Here is an 18,812-nt window from a genome sequence, read left to right as displayed (position 1 = left end):
GTTATTACATGAATATCAGACAATGCACACTGTATTCCACCACTACTCATCTCAATTGTTCCATTTTTAGAAAGCTATGGACCACTGATAGTCTTATGTTCTTTTGTTTTTTTAATTGATATCATGAAATTAAATTCAGATAAATGAATTATCATTTAAATGTAGTCTTTTCACCCCACCCCAGAGTCTAATGTTGTGATAGGATGTTGATGCTAGTCAAAGACGAGAGGAACATGGCGTGGTTTCACGTGCACGCCACAGCCACAGCATCTTTTTAGGCAAACTTTTACCCTGACGTGACCACAGAGTAAAACGAATTTCTTTCTACTAAAATTTCTAATTTTTAGGATTATTATTATTATTTATGATTGTTAGGATTTATTATTTATATTATTTATTTGATATCTATATGTTATATGTTATTTATATATTTTATATTTTATTTATTGCTCTGGGATTGGTTGGCGACCAGTCCAGGGTGTACCCCGCCTCTCGCCCGAGTCAGCTGGGATAGGCTCCAGCATACCCCCGCTACCCTAATTAGGATAAGTGGCGTAGAAGATGGATGGATGGATGAATTTTGTATTTTTTATAATAATAAAAAATATTGTTTTATTTTATATTATTATATTATGTACAATATTCATATATTTTATATTTTTAATGTATTTTTATTTTATATTACTCCATTCCATTCCATTTTCCTCCGCTTATCCAGGTCCGGGTCGCGGGGGCAGCAGTCTCAGTAGGGAAGCCCAGACTTCCCGGTCCCCGACCACCTCCGCCAGCTCCACCGGGAGGACACCAAGGCGTTCCCAGGCCAGCTGTGAGACATAATCCCTCCAGTGTGTCCTAGGTCTTCCCCGGGGCCTTCTCTCGGCTGGGCATGCCCGAAACACCTCACCAGGGAGGCATCCGGGAGGCATCCGGACTAGATGCCCGAACCACCTCAGCTGGCTCCTCTCCATGTGAAGGAGCAGCGGCTCTACTCTGAGCTCCTCCCGGATAACCGAGCTCCTCACCCTGTCTCTTAGGGTGAGTCCCGCTACCCTACGAAGAAAACTCATTTCAGCCGCTTGTATCCGCGATCTCGTTCTTTCGGTCATGACCCAAAGCTCATGACCATAGGTGAGGGTGGGAGCATAGATCGAATGGTAAATTGAGAGCTTTGCCTTCCGGCTCAGCTCTCTCTTCACCACGACGGTCCGGTACAGCGACTGCATTATTGCAGACGCTGCGCCGATCCGCCTATCGACCTCACGCTCCAACCTTCCCTCACTCGTGAACAAAACCCCGAGATACTTGAACTCCTCCACCTGGGCAGGACCTCATTCCCAACCCGGAGGGAGCAATCCACCCTTTTCCGACTGAGAACCATGGCCTCGGATTTGGAGGTGCTGAGTCTCATCCCAGAAGCTTCACACTCAGATGCAAACCGTCCCAGTAAACGCTGCAGGTCACAGCCCGATGAGGCCATCAGGACCGCATCGTCTGCAAATAGCAGAGATGAGATCCTAGTGCCTCCGAACTGGACTCCCTCGACACCTTGGCTGCGCCTAGAAATTCTGTCCATGAAAATTATAAACAGAATCGGTGACAAAGGGCAGCCTTGGCGGAGGCCAACATTCACCGGAAACAGTCTTGACTTACTACTGGCAATGCGAACCAGGCTCCTGCTCCGGTTGTACAAGGACTGAATGGCACGTAGTAGCGCGCCACCAATCCCATACTCCCGGAGCACCCCCCACAGGACATCGCAAGGGACACGGTCGAATGCCTTTTCCAGGTCCACAAAGCACATGTAGACCGGTTGGGCAAACTCCCAAGTACCCTCCAGTACCCTTGCAAGGGTGTAGAGCTGGTCCAGTGTTCAGCGACCAGGACGAACCTCTTGCACCTCTTGTAGCCGAGGTTTGATTAACGGTCGTACCCTTCTCTCCAGCACCCTGGAATAGACTTTCCCAGGGAGGCTGAGGAGTGTGATCCCCCTATAGTTGGAACACACCCTCCGGTCACCCTTCTTGAAAAGGGGGACCACCACCCCAGTCTGCCAATCCAGAGGTACTGTTCCCGACTTCCACGCAATGTTGAAGAGACGTGTCAGCCAAGACAGTCCCTCAACATCCAGAGCTTTGAGGAATTCAGGGCGAAACTTGTCCACCCACGGTGCTTTGCCACTAGGGAGCATTTTGACTACCCCAGATACCTCAGCCACGGTGATGGAACTGTCCGCGTTTGTGTCCTCAGTCTCTGCTTCCTCTATGGAAGGTGTGTCAGTGGGATTGAGAAGGGCCTCAAAGTATTCCTTCCACCGCCCAACTATATCCTCAGTCGAGGTCAGCAGGCCCCCGTCCCCACTGTAAACAGTGTGGACCGGGCACTGCTTCCCCTTTCTGAGGCACCGGACGGTTTGCCAGAACCTCTTCGAGGCCGACCGAAAGTCGTGTTCCATGGCCTCACCGAACTCCTCCCACACCCGAGTTTTTGCCTCGACCACCGCCGAAGCCGCGTGCCGCTTGGCCTGCCAGTACCCGTCAGCTGCTTCAGGAGTCCCACAAGCCATCCATGATCAATAGGACTCCTTCTTCAACTTGACGGCAGCCCTGACCTCTGGTGTCCACCATCGGGTTCGGGGCTTGCCGCCACGACTGGCACCGACCACCTTGCGGCCGCAGCTCCGATCGGCTGCCTCAGCAATTGAGGCACGGAATAGAGCCCATTCGGACTCAATATCCTCGTCCTCCCCCGGGATGCAGGAGAAGCTCTGCCGGAGGTGAGAGCTGAAGACTCGACGAACAGGAGACTCTGCCAAACGTTCCCCGCACACCCTCACTACACGTTTGGGTCTCCCAGGTCTGATCCTCCCCCGCCATCTAATCCAACTCATCATCAGGTGGTGATCAGTTGACAGCTCAGCCCCTCTCTTTACCCGTGTGTCCAAAACATGCGGACGCAGGTCTGATGATACGACTACAAAGTCGATCATAGACCTGCGGCCTAGGGTGTCCTGGTGCCATGTGCACTTATGGACATCCTTATGTTGGAACATGGTGTTTGTGATGGACAAACTGTGGTTCGCACAGAAGTCCAACAACATCACACCGCACGGGTTCAGATCGGGGAGGCCGTTCCTCCCAATCACGCCCCTCCAGGTCACACTGTCATTGCCCACATGGGCGTTGAAGTCTCCCAGTAAAACGACAGAGTCACCAGTTGGGGTGCTCTCCAGCACCCCTCTGATGGACTCCAGGAAGGCTAGGTACTCTGAACTGCCGTTTGGTGCGTACGCACAAACGACAGTCAGGACTCTTTCCCCAACCCGAAGGCGTAGGGAAATGACCCTCTCGTTCACCTGGGATGACTCCAACACAGAGGCACCGAGCCGGGGGGCTATTAATAAGCCCACACCAGCTCGCCGCCTCTCCCCTGCAGCAACTCCAGAGTAGAACAAGGTCCAGCCCCTCTCGAGGAATTTGGATCCAGAACCCAAACTGTGGGTCGAGGTGAGTCCGACTTTATCTAGTCGGAATGTCTCAACCTCTGTCACAAGTTCGGGCTCCTTCCCTGCCAGAGAAGTGACGTTCCATGTCCCAAGAACCAGATTTGGCCGCCGAAGACGAGGTCGCCTAGGTGCCCGCCCTCGACCGCCACCCAAAACGCAATGTACCGGACCCTTATGCTTGCCCCCGCAGGTGGTGGGTCTACGGGGGGGATTTTATATATTTTTTATATTACTTTTCAATTTAAATGTTATTGTTTCTTATAATTTGCTATATTTTATTTCTATAGTATTTATGTTCATTTATATAATTTTTCTACTCCCTGTTTATACTCCATCCATCTATCCATCCATCCATTTTCTATACCGCTTCTCCTCATTAGGGTCGCGGGGGCATGCTGGAGCCTATCCCAGCTGACTTCGGGCGACAGGCGGGGTACACCCTGGACTGGGTACACCATTCACACTCACATTCATACCTATGGACCATTTAGAGTCTCCAATGAAGCTAACATGCATGTTTTTGGAATGTGGGAGGAAAGCGGAGTACCCAGAAAACCCCCCCACACACGGGGAGAACATGCAAACTCCACACAGAAATGCCCAAGGGAGAATCCAACCCAGGTCTTCCCATCTCCAGACTGTGACTGGGGGGCCAACATGCTAACCACTAGACCACCGTGCAGCCCTGTTTATACTGCTTATTTTAATTTCTCTGTGGAGAGAAAAAGCGTAATTTCGATGCTGTGTTCTTGATATCCGGTGAACTGACAGTAAAGACTCTTGAATTTAGAAAATAAACTCTTAACATTTCAAAGCTGTTAAACATTTACATTAAATTTGCTGCAGTTATTTATGAAAAAAATAAAAAATTGTATTCATAATTATTTTTATTTTTTGCCTCGTGAAGGCCGTGTTGGGCCTGTACTGGGTCGCTACCCGGTGGTTGAAGACCCTTGCTATACTGTATATGACAGGAGCGCTCTGCTGTTTTGGAAGACCTACTGAACAAAAATGCCAGTCAGAGATCCTCTATACAGTATGACCACTGCTTGTCAGGATTTACTGGCAAATCTCAAATCAAAGACTGCGTATATGACAAGAGTGCAAAAATGCTCGTTGCGCCCAAGTTTTGAATGGAACTCGATGGCATGCATGGGCCGAATATGGCCCTCGGGCCGCCATTTGAATATCCCTACTGTATGGTGTATTAGTCAATAGGCTGCCGTGCCCACTTCATTCCCCCAAATGATCTGACAAGCATCAGCAATGAATGCATCCGTACGTCTGGCTTGACCAAAATAGTCCCTAAAGTCAACACTTGGAAAGCATGCTGCTGTTGCTAATGTGTGCCGACATAGAAATAGCAGTGGTGTGTTTGCTCAACACTCCTTGCTGTCTTCTCATTGGCTGTCCGCTCCCTGTCGTCTCCCGGGAAGAACTGATGGAGACGCGTCAATCGCTCGCCTAGCTTTAGCTGCTTAGAAGCTTTGCTACACTTGAGATACTGTCCACACTGAAACGTTCCTGGATTTTTTTGGGGGGCCTGTTGAAAAAAAATTGGAGTCCACACTGTAAACAGTTGCGTCCGGAACAGATCACTGGGTGAAAAGGATGTCATACACAAGGCGCACCTACGTGTGGCGCTGTGAGCAGACACACAGACGGAACCACGTGTCGCACCAAACTATAGAAGAAGAAAGAACGCACGCACATAAATCCGTCATCTTCCGCTTTCCAAGGCTCATCAAGACTTACGACAAAGTGGAATTACTTCTACGAGTCATTTTGGAGTTTGACACAACAAAATACCAGCAGAATGTCGACTGGGGTGTCACGTCCATGTTATGTTGGCTTGTCGTCAAAGCTCACTTCTGGTCACGTGACGCCGACAGGTCGGCGACATCATCGTTTTCATAAAAGAGCGGTTTCGGTTGTCTCCACGTAAATGATAAGCCGTTTCAGGTCACCCGGGACGCCGTTTCCGTGTGGACAAAACACCTGAAAAGGGTTCAGTGTGGATCGTCCCCAAGTCTGCTTTGGTTTGTCCCAAGGCTTCATGAGTACAAGGTGAGAATGTGTTGAGCCTGCTGGGGGGTGCATGAAGTGTTTGCTGGAGGATCTCCATAAGAAAAGCCCCCATTGATTCCCCTTAGTGGCATCCATTAGGCCATGATGGTCAGGCCAGGCCAGGCTGTGTTTTGGCCAAAGCGCCCCGCTCAGTGATGGCAATAGATTAAAGCTCACACAGATCACAAGATATGTTTGTCTCCTCCCAGGACAAAACATTTTATGAGGGATAATCCCAGATCATCCACTTAGCAATTCAAATACAGAGAGGCCTTGTGATTGCATAGCGTCAGTCACCTGAGTGCTAGACCTTCACAGCTCCATCCAAATCATAAACATTTTTGGGGGGGAATCAAAGTGAAGGATTTGGAGTTGTGTTTTTTCCATTGGACGGCAACAATAACGCTTCTTTTACTGTATTGGGCTGGATCGCCACAAGAGTTTGACATTTTTGATCTCTCTTGATTAAAAATGTCGCTTTATCCATTTTTAATACACAGACTTTTTGGAGTACTCGAGAGTTCTTTTTTGTACTTGAGAGGCCGTTTTTGCCCAGTGTCTTTCTTATGGTGGAGTCATGAACACTGACCTTAACTGAGGCAAGTGAGGTCTGCAGTTCTTTGGATGTTGTTGTGGGGTCTTTTGTGACCTCTTGGATGAGTCGTGGCTGCGCTGTTGGGGTCATTTTGGTTGGCCGGCCCCTCCTGGGAAGGTTAACCACTGTTCCATGTTTTGGCCATGTGTGGATAATGACTCTCACTGTGGTTTTCTAGAGTCTCAAAGCTTTAGAAATGACTTTATAACCTTTTCCACACTGATAGATCTCAATTCATCTCTGTTCAAATATGTTTTAACAGGGGCGGTGGGGGCACAATCACCTTTTCACACAGGGCCATGTAGCTTTGGATTTGTTTTCTCCCTTAATAATAAAAAGTTGCATTTAAAACCTGCATTTTGTGTTCAGTTGTGTTGTCACCACTACATTTACCATCAAATGGACCAATTTGCATGTTTCGGTTTTCTACCAAATTTGTTCCTCAGTTCTCATACACTATATGGGTTATTGTATATTATGTGTTACATTTTACCATTTGGTACCTTGAATCTTGCAGTAGATGAGGACAGATGAGGCTCGTTCATTCAGCCATCTTGGATCACACACCCAACAGCAAATGTGGCGATACCGGTTGACCCAATACGATAGTATCCTGTAAGGCAGGGGTGCCCATTGCGTCCATCGCAAGCTACTAGTTGATCGCATAAACGTCACTTTGCATTAAGCTCTCCTCCTGATTCGCTCTTGCTCCGTCCCGCCAGGGATGAAGTGGTGAACAGACGTCTCAAATGCAGCTTTCATCTTTGTTATTGTGATTTTGGATAAAGTAAGTGAGTGATAAGATGCTTATTTCTATAACAAAAGTTATGTGTTGACTTGTAGCAGCTAGTTATGTAGAAAAGAAGTCAATAGTTTCATGTCATGAACTCCACTAAGGAAATGTGTGTTTTCTACGCTTTTGTTTGTTAAAGTATTATTTCATGATCACATGGAGAATGTGCCCTTTGCTGAGAGCTTTTTAATAACCTGGGCTACATTGTCTTTTACTTCGTCATGTCTTGTATGTGTGGAATGTTTGATGGCAAATACTAACTGTACGTAATACGTGGAGTGTGAGTCTCAGTGATGAGTCGTTCATGAATGAAACAACTCTTTGGAGTGAACGACGGGAGCTGGTTCTTTTGAAGTGAATGAGACGTCGTTATTTTCTCCTGTTTTTTGGGTCTTTTTTTCCGTTTTCTGTTGTGATTGGTAAAAGTGGGTGTGGACACCAAGCATGGCGTTTTGCATGTTAGGCTCATTGGCAAACCTAAACTGTCCGCAGGTATGAATGTAAGAGTGAATGCTTGTTTGTCTACGTGCCCTGAGATTGGCTGGCCACCAGTCTAGGGGGTTCCCCCAGGGGGGGATGTTGGGTTGGAAAGAAATAAAAAAGCGGAGCCACTTTGTCTTTCTGAATGCCAATCTTCACGAAAAACGATTACCCAGATTCTGCTTTTCCTTTTAGTTTTGCAGATTTTCCTTTTTATTTAGTTGTGTAACGTTGTGATATTTTACTATTAATAGCTGGAAATGTACAAATAATACACACGATCAGATTGTGTGTATTTTTGTGTGCTATCGATATGAGTCTTTGCTTTATAATTCATGTTTGATGGCCAAAGACGCGTTTTTATCTGTCTTCAGTTCAGAATGATTTCTTGCTTTGATTTGTGTTGTTTGCTACACTTGGTTCCGAAACACTAACGTTCTAGAAGCAAAACCAGGCAAAAAGTACAGGAGTGCCTTCATTAAAAAGGGATTCCAACCAAAGCAAATTTTCCCATAGAAAGTAATGTAAATCTAATTAATGCGTTCCAAACACCCAAAACACATTTTATAGACAATAGTTTTACATGCAGAAAATGATGGACAAATGAATGAACAAGTGAATTTAATATCACTTTTACCTGCTTTTGGCGAGCGCAAGCCAAGGCTACATTTTAGCAACAATTTTGGATGTTAACTGAAAAAAGCGCTAACCAGGGCGGATGTTAACTGAGGTACCACTGTACTCTGATTGACACTTCCATGCATAGAGTGCGTACCTTTTGAAAGGAGCAAAGGAAAGCGAGAGGTGCTTTATCTCAGCCATTTGAATGTCATGACCGGGATCAGGGACCCGATCACAAAACAACTGTGTGTTTTTGAGGAGATCATGCAAGTTTCTTCAGTCTGATATTGTGTATGTCAGATACACTTATCTAATCCCCCCCCCCCCCCCCCCCCCCGCTGATCCAATTACACGGTGATTAAAAGGGCAGCATGGCGGTATCTTATCTGCGACACAAATGAACGACCTGGCGAGGAGCGCTCCCAGAGGTTCAACTGTGACTCGGGCCGACCGCCGCCGTCGCTGCTGTGATTGTACGCCCCTTCCAGCTTGCATTTGTTTGTATATGAGATCCACAAATATTCCTCACCCCTCCCTGCGCAAAAACATAAGGTCACACCGGCGGGGGCTCCCACACGGAGCTATAAAAGTGAAGGGCTTTCGAGTCAGAGTGGTTTACTTTTCTTGCAGCCTTGTTTTCGCCGCGCTTGAAGGAAGGAGAAACATCATTCAAGTGAAATTCAGCTCTGTCAAAACAAGCGCCTCCCTCTCTTTTCCCACACTCCAACCCGGAACCTTTCCAGGCATTATGCTCCGTTTTTACCTTTGCACAGAGAAATAACAGCTTTACGTTTTCTGTCAATTGCAGGGAAGCAAATCTCGTGGTTGTTTATGTTGCTTTTACTTTGAAGCAACATCCAGAGCGTCAAAAAATCCTAATTTCCCTCAAGGAAAAGTGCACTTCTTTTGGAATATTGCCCATCATCCACAATTCTTACGTGAGACATGAACACACGTCTTTCTCTTTTCTGTGCCTTCTAAAGATATAAAAACAGGTAAAAAGAGGCAGCTAAGAATGCACGTAATGGGACGCACCCATTCCGCCTAGAAAGGCCGCTATTAAAACACCTCCAAAAAGCTCCAAGAAGGTTTAGTGGTTTTCCATCCATGCTGTGATCAAGTAGTAACAGGTACATTCATGATAAGATGTCATACTTGGAGTATTTTGGGAACTTCCTTCCTGGGTGCATTGATTTCACATAGCAACATAGAAAGGAACAAAGACACAGCAGCAGTGGCGGCAGCTCCAATATGTAGCGTTACCTTTGGCTAGTGTGTGGTGAAGCTAGTAGCTAGCCAGTTAGTAGCTAGCCGCTGTGGTGTGGCGAGGTGTCGCTACGCCAGTAACGTAGTTCTTGGGTGAAAATAGGCCCGTCACAATAACAAATTTTGCTGGATGATAATTGTCCGACAAGTTCTTGTTGATAATCGACAACATTGACAATATTTTTGGAGACAGTTGTTTCATTGATTATATGTCATAATAATGCGAGTACATCGTATCAAAAGCAATAAACTGTAATTTTGCAAGAGTATTTAACATTGTAATTGGAATGTCAAGAGCTTTTAAATTAAATAAATGTAACAAACAAACAACAAAATAAAATAAACAAACAAAAATAAAAAAAATATATATATCTATATATATATATATATAATCCAATAACAGGAACTGGAAAAAAATGGGCATGCAAAATACTTTTAGGGTAGGACCGATCATTTGACATGGTTATATATCAGTTGATTCAACACAATAGTAATTTATTGACCGTCTCTAGTATAAACAACCTGCGATTAGAGCTACACTTCTCGTGCGAGCTCCCCGCACCATGAGAAAGAGCAGTCCAGGCACAGTGAGGGGGAACTGTTGTGTTTCTACAGAGCCGAATATCCAAGTGCCAATGTAAAAGTGACTTCACCACGGTGCAGTCAACCCTTTTGTCATCCAGCCTTTGCGGTAAAGAGAGGGGAGAGAGAGGAAAACAACATGCATGCACGTGTCAATTTATCGAGGCCTTCAAATGAATATGTGAATGCCTTCAAAGGCATTCACTGATTCTTCTTTTTTTTATTCCGACTCGTTTTTCGGCTGCTTCCACAGTCCACATTTTCCAACTTATTCCAAATATTTCAACACAAAAATGTTCCACTTATTCACGCAACATGTGCTCTCTTTTCTCCATGGTTCTAACATTTCCACATTTCCCAAAATTCTAAAATTTCCACAAAATGTTCCCATTGAAAATGAATGGGCCATTTTTCAAACATCCACAGTTCCTACATTTTTCAACAAATTCAAAACACTCCAATTATGAAAACTTTCCACTAACTAAGCACTTCAAAATTAGACATTCAAAAAATTCCCACTTTTTCCAAATTTTCCAATTTTCCACAACCCAAAGAAAAGTTTCAATGTCCACAGTTCTCAGCCGATTGAAGCCATTCCAACATCAAACTGTTCAACACGTTGAGGATATTAATTCCATATTTTTTTGTTTTTAAAAATCGCTAAATTCTCGTTTTTCGTAACACCAGTTACCTTAATGAAGATGCTACTATTTCCACATTCATACATTTCCACAGCATTCCAGTACAGCTTCAGCTCATCTTCCGAAATATTTCTACAGTCATTCTACATTTCAAATTCAACCATTCTACAATATTTCAGTTACGCGTCTGCATTTCAGGCGTTCCTTTTTAGCGTTAAATTCGACATTTTCAGTGAATAATGCCCAAATCCCGATGAGAAAGCTCAAGCCTGAGCAGGAAGTGATGTTGTTCTGCTTTGGGATTGTATTGTATTGTATTGTATGTACAAGATACGCAAGTAAAGAGAACAGTGTAAAGAAAGCATAGTGACTACAACATGGTTCAGGTGGTGCAGGTGTTGTAGAGCCTGACAGTGGTCGGTATGAAGGACCTGCGGAACCTCTCCTTCTTACACCGTGGGTGTAACAGTCTGCTGCTGAAGGAGCTGCTAAGGGAACCCACAGTGTCATGTAGCGGGTGAGAGGTGTTGTTCATGATGGATGTCAGCTTAGCCAACATCCTTCTCTCCCCCACTTCCTCCACGGAGTCCAGAGGACCGTCCTGAACAGAGCTCGCTCTCCTGATCAGCCTATTGATCCTGCTCCTGTCCCTGTCCGTGCTGCCCCCTCTCCAGCAGCCCACAGCATAGAAGATGGCTGAGGCCACCACAGAGTCATAAAAGGTCCGTAAGAGAGTCCTGCACACACCAAAGGACCTCAGTCTCCTCAGCAGGTGGAGACGACTCTGGCCCTTCTTGTAGAGGGCGTGGGTGTTGACGGACCAGTCCAGTTTGTTGGTAAGGTGAACACCCAGGAATTTGTAGCTGTCTACCAACTCTATGTCCGCTCCCTGGATGTTCACCGGTGTGAAGTGAGATGTTTTCCTCTGGAAGTTAATGATCATCTCCTTTGTCTTGCTGGTGTTGAGTTGTAGCTGGTTAAGCTCACTCCAGCTGACAAAGTCCCTGATGACCGTCCTGTATTCCAGATCATTCCCCTCTGAAACACAACCAACCATGGCTGTGTCGTCGGAGAACTTCTGGATGTGACACTGTGTGGAGTGATTTGGTGGTTCCTGGTTGTGTACGTTTGGATGTTCTTTCATGTTGACAACTTTGCTGTCTGCACCTGCTCCTGTAAAGTGCTTCCTGTAATTAGTAGATCTACACCACCACCACGACATAAATCTCCTCAGCGTTTTAGAAGCAATGCGCTGCAGTGTCCTCCTAACATTTAGCTTCTTGCTGTTTCCTTTTGAAAGGTTTGAGTGCCAAGTGTTGGCAGTTAGGAGCAATCAGGACACTCACTGGCCTGCAGGCGCGACACTCTCAACACCATCTCACTTCTTTGAGGTGAACACTCTCTGTTTCATGTTACCTTATGAGGCCTGTCATTGGCTTTATTGTCCTCCTCATCTTGGTGAGTTCTCTGTCTTGAAAAGTATACATTTTACAGTCGACCCTTGGTATCCGTGTCCAACAACTTGGCACGTGACCAAGGAAACGATGATGGGAAAATGTAGAAGCAACAGCAAGAAGCAAATACGCTTTTTAACATGATTAGAACATGAAAGAACAGCCCTATAGTCACCTTTACTCTCATATTAGCCAACATAGTAGACATAAGAAGAGAAAATAAGACATAAATAAGCCTCATGCTGTAAAAGTGTTCCGTGCTGGGGAGCTGAGTGAGAGGCAGACAGGACGTGACATCGGGGGTTCAGAGTTGAGTTTTAGCGTGGCGTGGGTTACGGCCGCCACAGTATGCCGCGTCAGGGATTATCGTGCCTGTTGTGCAATCAAAGCCCATCAAGTCGGGTGCTTGTGTGTCTCAGCCAACGTTACAGTAAGATTACTGACACCTAGTGACCAGTGTACGGTACTACATATCATCACAGCCTCTTTGTGTTTTCTATTTTATTTCATTTATCCACGTTTATGCTTGAAAATGCTTCATTTAGGCAAAAATGTGTAAAATTAGCTTGAATATGCATCCAGTCGTCCCTCACAATATTGTGGTTCGATGATCACTCCCTCGCTCTATGGAGGGTTTTCAAAAATGAGTGAACTAACGAATGACGGCTGTTCTGTGGTCGACGATGGCATATTATTGGTCAAAAACCGGCATCAAAGGTATAAGTAGTATTCTGGCCAGTACACTTCAGTAATGTTCCATTGGTGATTAGCGTCATCAGCCACAGCATGATAGCCTGATAGACCTTCTCCCCCCATTCCGTGTGGAAGTGGTAAGGTTTTGGCTTCTTTGTCTTTGATCCGTTGTTCTTCTGTTTCACACCCTTTCTTAAGCAGGAAATAAATTGGAGGCTAACTAGTTAGATCACTAGCTTGCTAATGTTTGTGTCCCTGCGGTGATGGCCTAGCCTGCACATTACAGTTGAGCAATGTGGTGTATGCAAAGAACAATGGGCGTGTCAAGGTGACTATGGGGTGTTACTTCACGTCTATGTGGCTCTCACCATGTACGTAGAAAGTCGTAAGCAGGTTTACGACACAAATATTCTATTTTGTTAATATTGAATCGTACTTCCATTTAACCGCCGTAGACAAGGGGTGACTTTTGACTTTTTTAAAAATAATCGTCTGTATTCAAGCACAAGACAGCGTGATTTGTTCATGAATATACAGTTTATGTTCGAAAAAGCCTGATAGCGTGAAGCTGTGAAATTGGAAGTGTGAAGTGGTGAGGGATTATTTTTCATTTCATTGGCTTTTCCTCTCAAAATTTTGCCCAAAATGTGCCTCAGTTTTTGTCAAAAATGCTTGTGCCGTACCGTATTGCTGGATTTAGGTTTTGGAAGAAATGAATTACCAAAGCAAGGTGCATCGGCGACATGTTTGTTTTCAAGCATGCGTTTGTTTTGAAAGAAACATGGTCACATGATCAGTCCGCCACCTGGGGGGAGTGGATGTACATGGAGATTAGAGGGACATGAGTAGCATTGCTTTATCTGGCCCAGAAGAAGAAGACATGCTTTGTTCTTCTGACAGCACATGCCGCGGCGGGCGCTCCACGCGTGCGTCCATGTGCACGTCTTGCGCTGGATGCGGACGGCACGGCCCAAGCTTGTCATCGCGTACATTCCAGGAGTCGGACGGTGGGGGCAGACGAAGCCCTGAGATGACACGGCAGATCCAACCATTAGCCTTTCACCTGCTGTTAACAGCAGCTTGGCCAGACACACGGCCTGCATTCCTTCCGCCTTCAGCCAGATGGACTTCTTACTCAACATGCAGCACGCCTGCAAGCACATCATCTCCACACGTTCTTTAGCTCCAAAACGGTGGTTTTCATATGTCCACGCTGGGCATGGGCCGGTATGAGAGCTTTATATGCAAACACTGAGTGTGTACTGCATTTACTGCAGTGGTGGACATATAAAGTACTTATTTACACACGGGAGGGGTTGGAGAACACCATACATAAAACACAGGACAAGTCAGAGGAAGAGAGGGCTCTGTGATGTTGGGGGGTTTGTCAGTGGTACACTGTACACTGGCAAAAAGTATTCATGACATGAAAAAAGCATGATAGTGATGAATAATCCTCGTCACGGAGTTTTGTTGTATTGGAGAGAGAAGAATAAATATATATAGACTTACAGTATATACATATAGTACATGCAGTATATAGACACAGTATACTGTATACAGTACATACAGTACATGCTGTATGTACATACATATATAGACTTACAGTATATACATACAGTACATGCAGTATATAGACACAGTATACTGTATACAGTACATACAGTACATGCTGTATGTACATACATATATAGACTTACAGTATATACATACAGTATATAGATACAGTATATACATACAGTACATGCAGTATATAATACAGTACATGCAGTATATAGACACAGTATACTGTATACGTACATACTGTATATACATACATATGTAGACTTACAGTATATACTGTACATACAGTATATACATACAGTACATACATATATATAAACACAGCATATATATACAGTATATACATACAGTATATACATTATATACATACAGTACATACATATATAAACACAGCATATACATACAGTATATACATACAGTATATACATTATATACATACAGTACATGCAGTATATAGACACAGTATACTGTATACAGTACATACTGTATATACATACAGTACATACAGTACATATATATATAAACACAGTATATACATACAGTATATACATACAGTACATACAGTATATACATACAGTATATAGATACAGTATATACATACAGTACATACAGTATATACATACAGTACATACATATATATATAAACACAGTATATACATACAGTATATACATACAGTACATACAGTATATACATAAAGTACATACAGTATACACATACAGCATATAGATACAGTATATACATAAAGTACATACAGTATACACATACAGCATATAGATACAGTATATACATACAGTACATACAGTATACACATAAAGTATATAGATGCAGTATATACATACAGTACATACATATATACATACAGTATATAGATACAGTATATACATACAGTACATACATATATACATACAGTATATAGATACAGTATATACATAAAGTACATACAGTATACACATACAGTATATAGATACAGTATATACATACAGTACATACATATATACATACAGTATATACATACAGTATATACATACAGTATATACATTATATACATACAGTACATGCAGTATATAGACACAGTATACTGTATACAGTACATACTGTATATACATACAGTACATACAGTACATATATATATAAACACAGTATATACATACAGTATATACATACAGTACATACAGTATATACATACAGTATATAGATACAGTATATACATACAGTACATACAGTATATACATACAGTACATACATATATATATAAACACAGTATATACATACAGTATATACATACAGTACATACAGTATATACATAAAGTACATACAGTATACACATACAGCATATAGATACAGTATATACATAAAGTACATACAGTATACACATACAGCATATAGATACAGTATATACATACAGTACATACAGTATACACATAAAGTATATAGATGCAGTATATACATACAGTACATACATATATACATACAGTATATAGATACAGTATATACATACAGTACATACATATATACATACAGTATATAGATACAGTATATACATAAAGTACATACAGTATACACATACAGTATATAGATACAGTATATACATACAGTACATACATATATACATACAGTATATAGATACAGTATATACATACAGTACATACATATATCCATACAGTACTTACCTGCATGTGTATAATTCCACTAAATAAGCTACATGATGACTGACTGATTGCGAAGGTATAACCGTGGGCAAAAATAGCACAGTTTGCCGCCATTATAATTACGGCTCTAAAATGTCCAATGAAAAGTCATTTTTAAACCACATAACACGATGAAAGCGGACCGATAAAAAACAAAAAAATGGTGAAATCTTTGTCAACCTTCTACCGCTGAGAGCACAGACCTCCGCCAGGCGCCATAGTTCCCCCCATGTTGTGATTACAGCATAAATATTAGCCTACATTTATTTGACGGTACATATTTAGATTCCTTAGCAATTGGCTTCATAATGATATCAATATTAGTTTGGTAGTTATTCCCAAAAAGGGCATTTTCCGTAATGGCGGTTTTCTTGTGGATAATAGCTTTGGAAGATACAACAAATCCAGATTCCACGGTGTCTTGGTGACATATCCTGGTGTTGGTTGCACGTTCATAGCTTCATCTCTTGTCTTCCTATGATGAACATTCCAAAGTCCCCTATTTTTTTAGGTTCTGGATCATAGTATCAGCAATGATTCCATGATCTGGATCAGTCTGTCTGTGTCTGCCTTGCCCTGTACTTTTTCCCCCAAGGGCTCTGACCATTTGTTATATGCACAAACGCCTTTGGGCTCAGCCAACGGGCCGATGCAGAGTCCGCATCACTGCAGGTGCTGCACCGATGAGCCGACCTCCGTTCCAGCCAGTGTGAGTTGAAGGTCACGGCTCGACATCATCTGCAGAAAGCGGAGACCCAATCCTGCAGCCACCAAACCGGAACCTCTCAACACCTAGAAATTCTGTCCATAAAAGTAATGAAGAGAATCGGTGACAAATGGCAGCCATGGCGGAGGCCAACGCTCACCGGAAACGAGTCCCACTTATTGCCGGCAATGAGAATTAGATGGTCCCATAGCCTCGTACTCCCCACAGAATTCCTGGAGGAACGGGTTGAATGCCTTCTCCAAGCCCACAAAACACATGTAGACAGGGTGGGCACCCTCAAGGACCCTGCCGAGAGTGGAGAGCTGGTCCACAGTTCCACGACAACAACACAAGAAATGTTTCTTAGTGAACAAAACAAATCCAAATGTCATAAGAAGGTCACAACATAAGTCATTGTTTGTAATCTTGTTATTTCATAGCGGCAGGTCACACTAACTTGCCTTTGTTAAGTGGTTGCTGCTTGTCGCTGAGTGGAGAATAAACGCTCTGCAGCGCGTATCCTCCACTCCCGTCTCCTTCTGCATCACATGCGTACGTCCACCCACAGCAGCAACAACAACACGGCCGTACCAGCGCCACTCAGTGCTAACGAGGAAACACACGGAAGCCCAGTTCCGGCTGCGAGGAACAACACAGGACATGACAAAGTATTTCCACGTCGTGGCTGCACTGGACCTCCAATTTGTCTCCCAACGGAGATACGCCTTGACGCGCAGTTTTAGTGGTTTTGAAAGCGTGACTTTTTCATAGCGTGGTATACCTTGACACCGCTAACCGGCCCACGCGTTACAAACACCATGCTCAGCTCCGTGTGTTTGACAGGAGAAGCACGACTGGCGTGCTACGGCGAGCACGTGGTGCACGCAAAGAGGTGGCGTGGGGCGTGGGGGGTAATGGGACACATTCCATTTAGGTTGGTCCCAAAATGGAAAAGCCACTACGGTCAGAGATGGCCAGCAAGAAAACCAAAGTCAATATTTCTGGGTACTGAACATGTGGCACACTTCTCTACCCACTCATTTCAGCAACAAGATCCGACCCCCCCTTCCCAGATCACAGGCCGAGGCTTCAAAAGGCCACAAATCGCGCTGATGTTGGTGGCTCGCTACAAATGCTGCGTAATTTGCCAAACTGTTTATTTGTTTGCGGCTTCTCTTCGTGATACTCTTAATCTCGGCGTGCGGCCTGTAATTAGAAATACACGCTGGAAAGATCCAAAGTGGAACGCCACACCAGTCGACATTCCACATCTTCCTGCCTTCCCGTCCAAACCACCACATCAGACTTCAGCTCAGTGAGCGAGGAAAGCACGGCTCTTCAACAATCTGCTCTGGGAATAACGTCTTGGTGCTTTGCACAGCGCTGCTGTCATACACGCCATCTTTCACTCACAGTCGATGTTAGAAACAGCAGAGCACCGTCGTCTTATCAAGGATCTTTGATGAGCATTTCTTGCAGTAGACAGCATATACAAGATCTTTGATGGGCGTTTTTGCAGTCTGTACTTAAACAGGCACACCAGAGTGCCTCATCATATGGTGGATCTTTGACTTAGGTGTTTTGCAGTTGGACCTTAAAAACAGCAGAGTGCTCGTGTCATAGAGGCACCTGACTCGAGTGAATCAAGTATTCAATTGACTTTTGTGAGCAACTCATAAAAAGCGGAGTCAGTAAAAGGAATGCTTCTCATCGCTGCTGTAAACACACGCCGCGTCTAGCCAGCCGCTTGGGATGAGAGGCAGTCACCTCCATTTCGGAGAGGAGAGAGAGAGCGGGATAAGTACAGGGATCGCCCTTTTCAATGCATCTCCACTCATAAAGACACCACGCGTCACTCAATTATACGGCTGCATGATTAGAAGCTTGGGCTCTACGTAAACAGCCGGCGTAAAAATGGACATTTTACCACTTAGGCCCGAGCAGCTGTTTACAGGCTAAGGAAGGAAAAAGCGTTAGCTAGCCCTGCGTCTCATTTGTGTCTTGATGATTTAGTTCAGCCTTTTGCGTCTGCCCTTTGTCTGATCATTGTGCTTGTTAGCCGGTTTCTGCTTTGCTACATTCAGCAAAATAAACATCTTTACCTGCGCTTGGGTCTCTGCATCCTGAGGTGGTCGCCCCAACACCACCATTCCTCGCCGG

This window comes from Dunckerocampus dactyliophorus, chromosome 19 (assembly GCF_027744805.1).
Source record: "Dunckerocampus dactyliophorus isolate RoL2022-P2 chromosome 19, RoL_Ddac_1.1, whole genome shotgun sequence".
Taxonomy (NCBI): Eukaryota; Metazoa; Chordata; class Actinopteri; order Syngnathiformes; family Syngnathidae; genus Dunckerocampus; species Dunckerocampus dactyliophorus.
Note: the sequence above shows the minus strand (reverse complement) of the source record.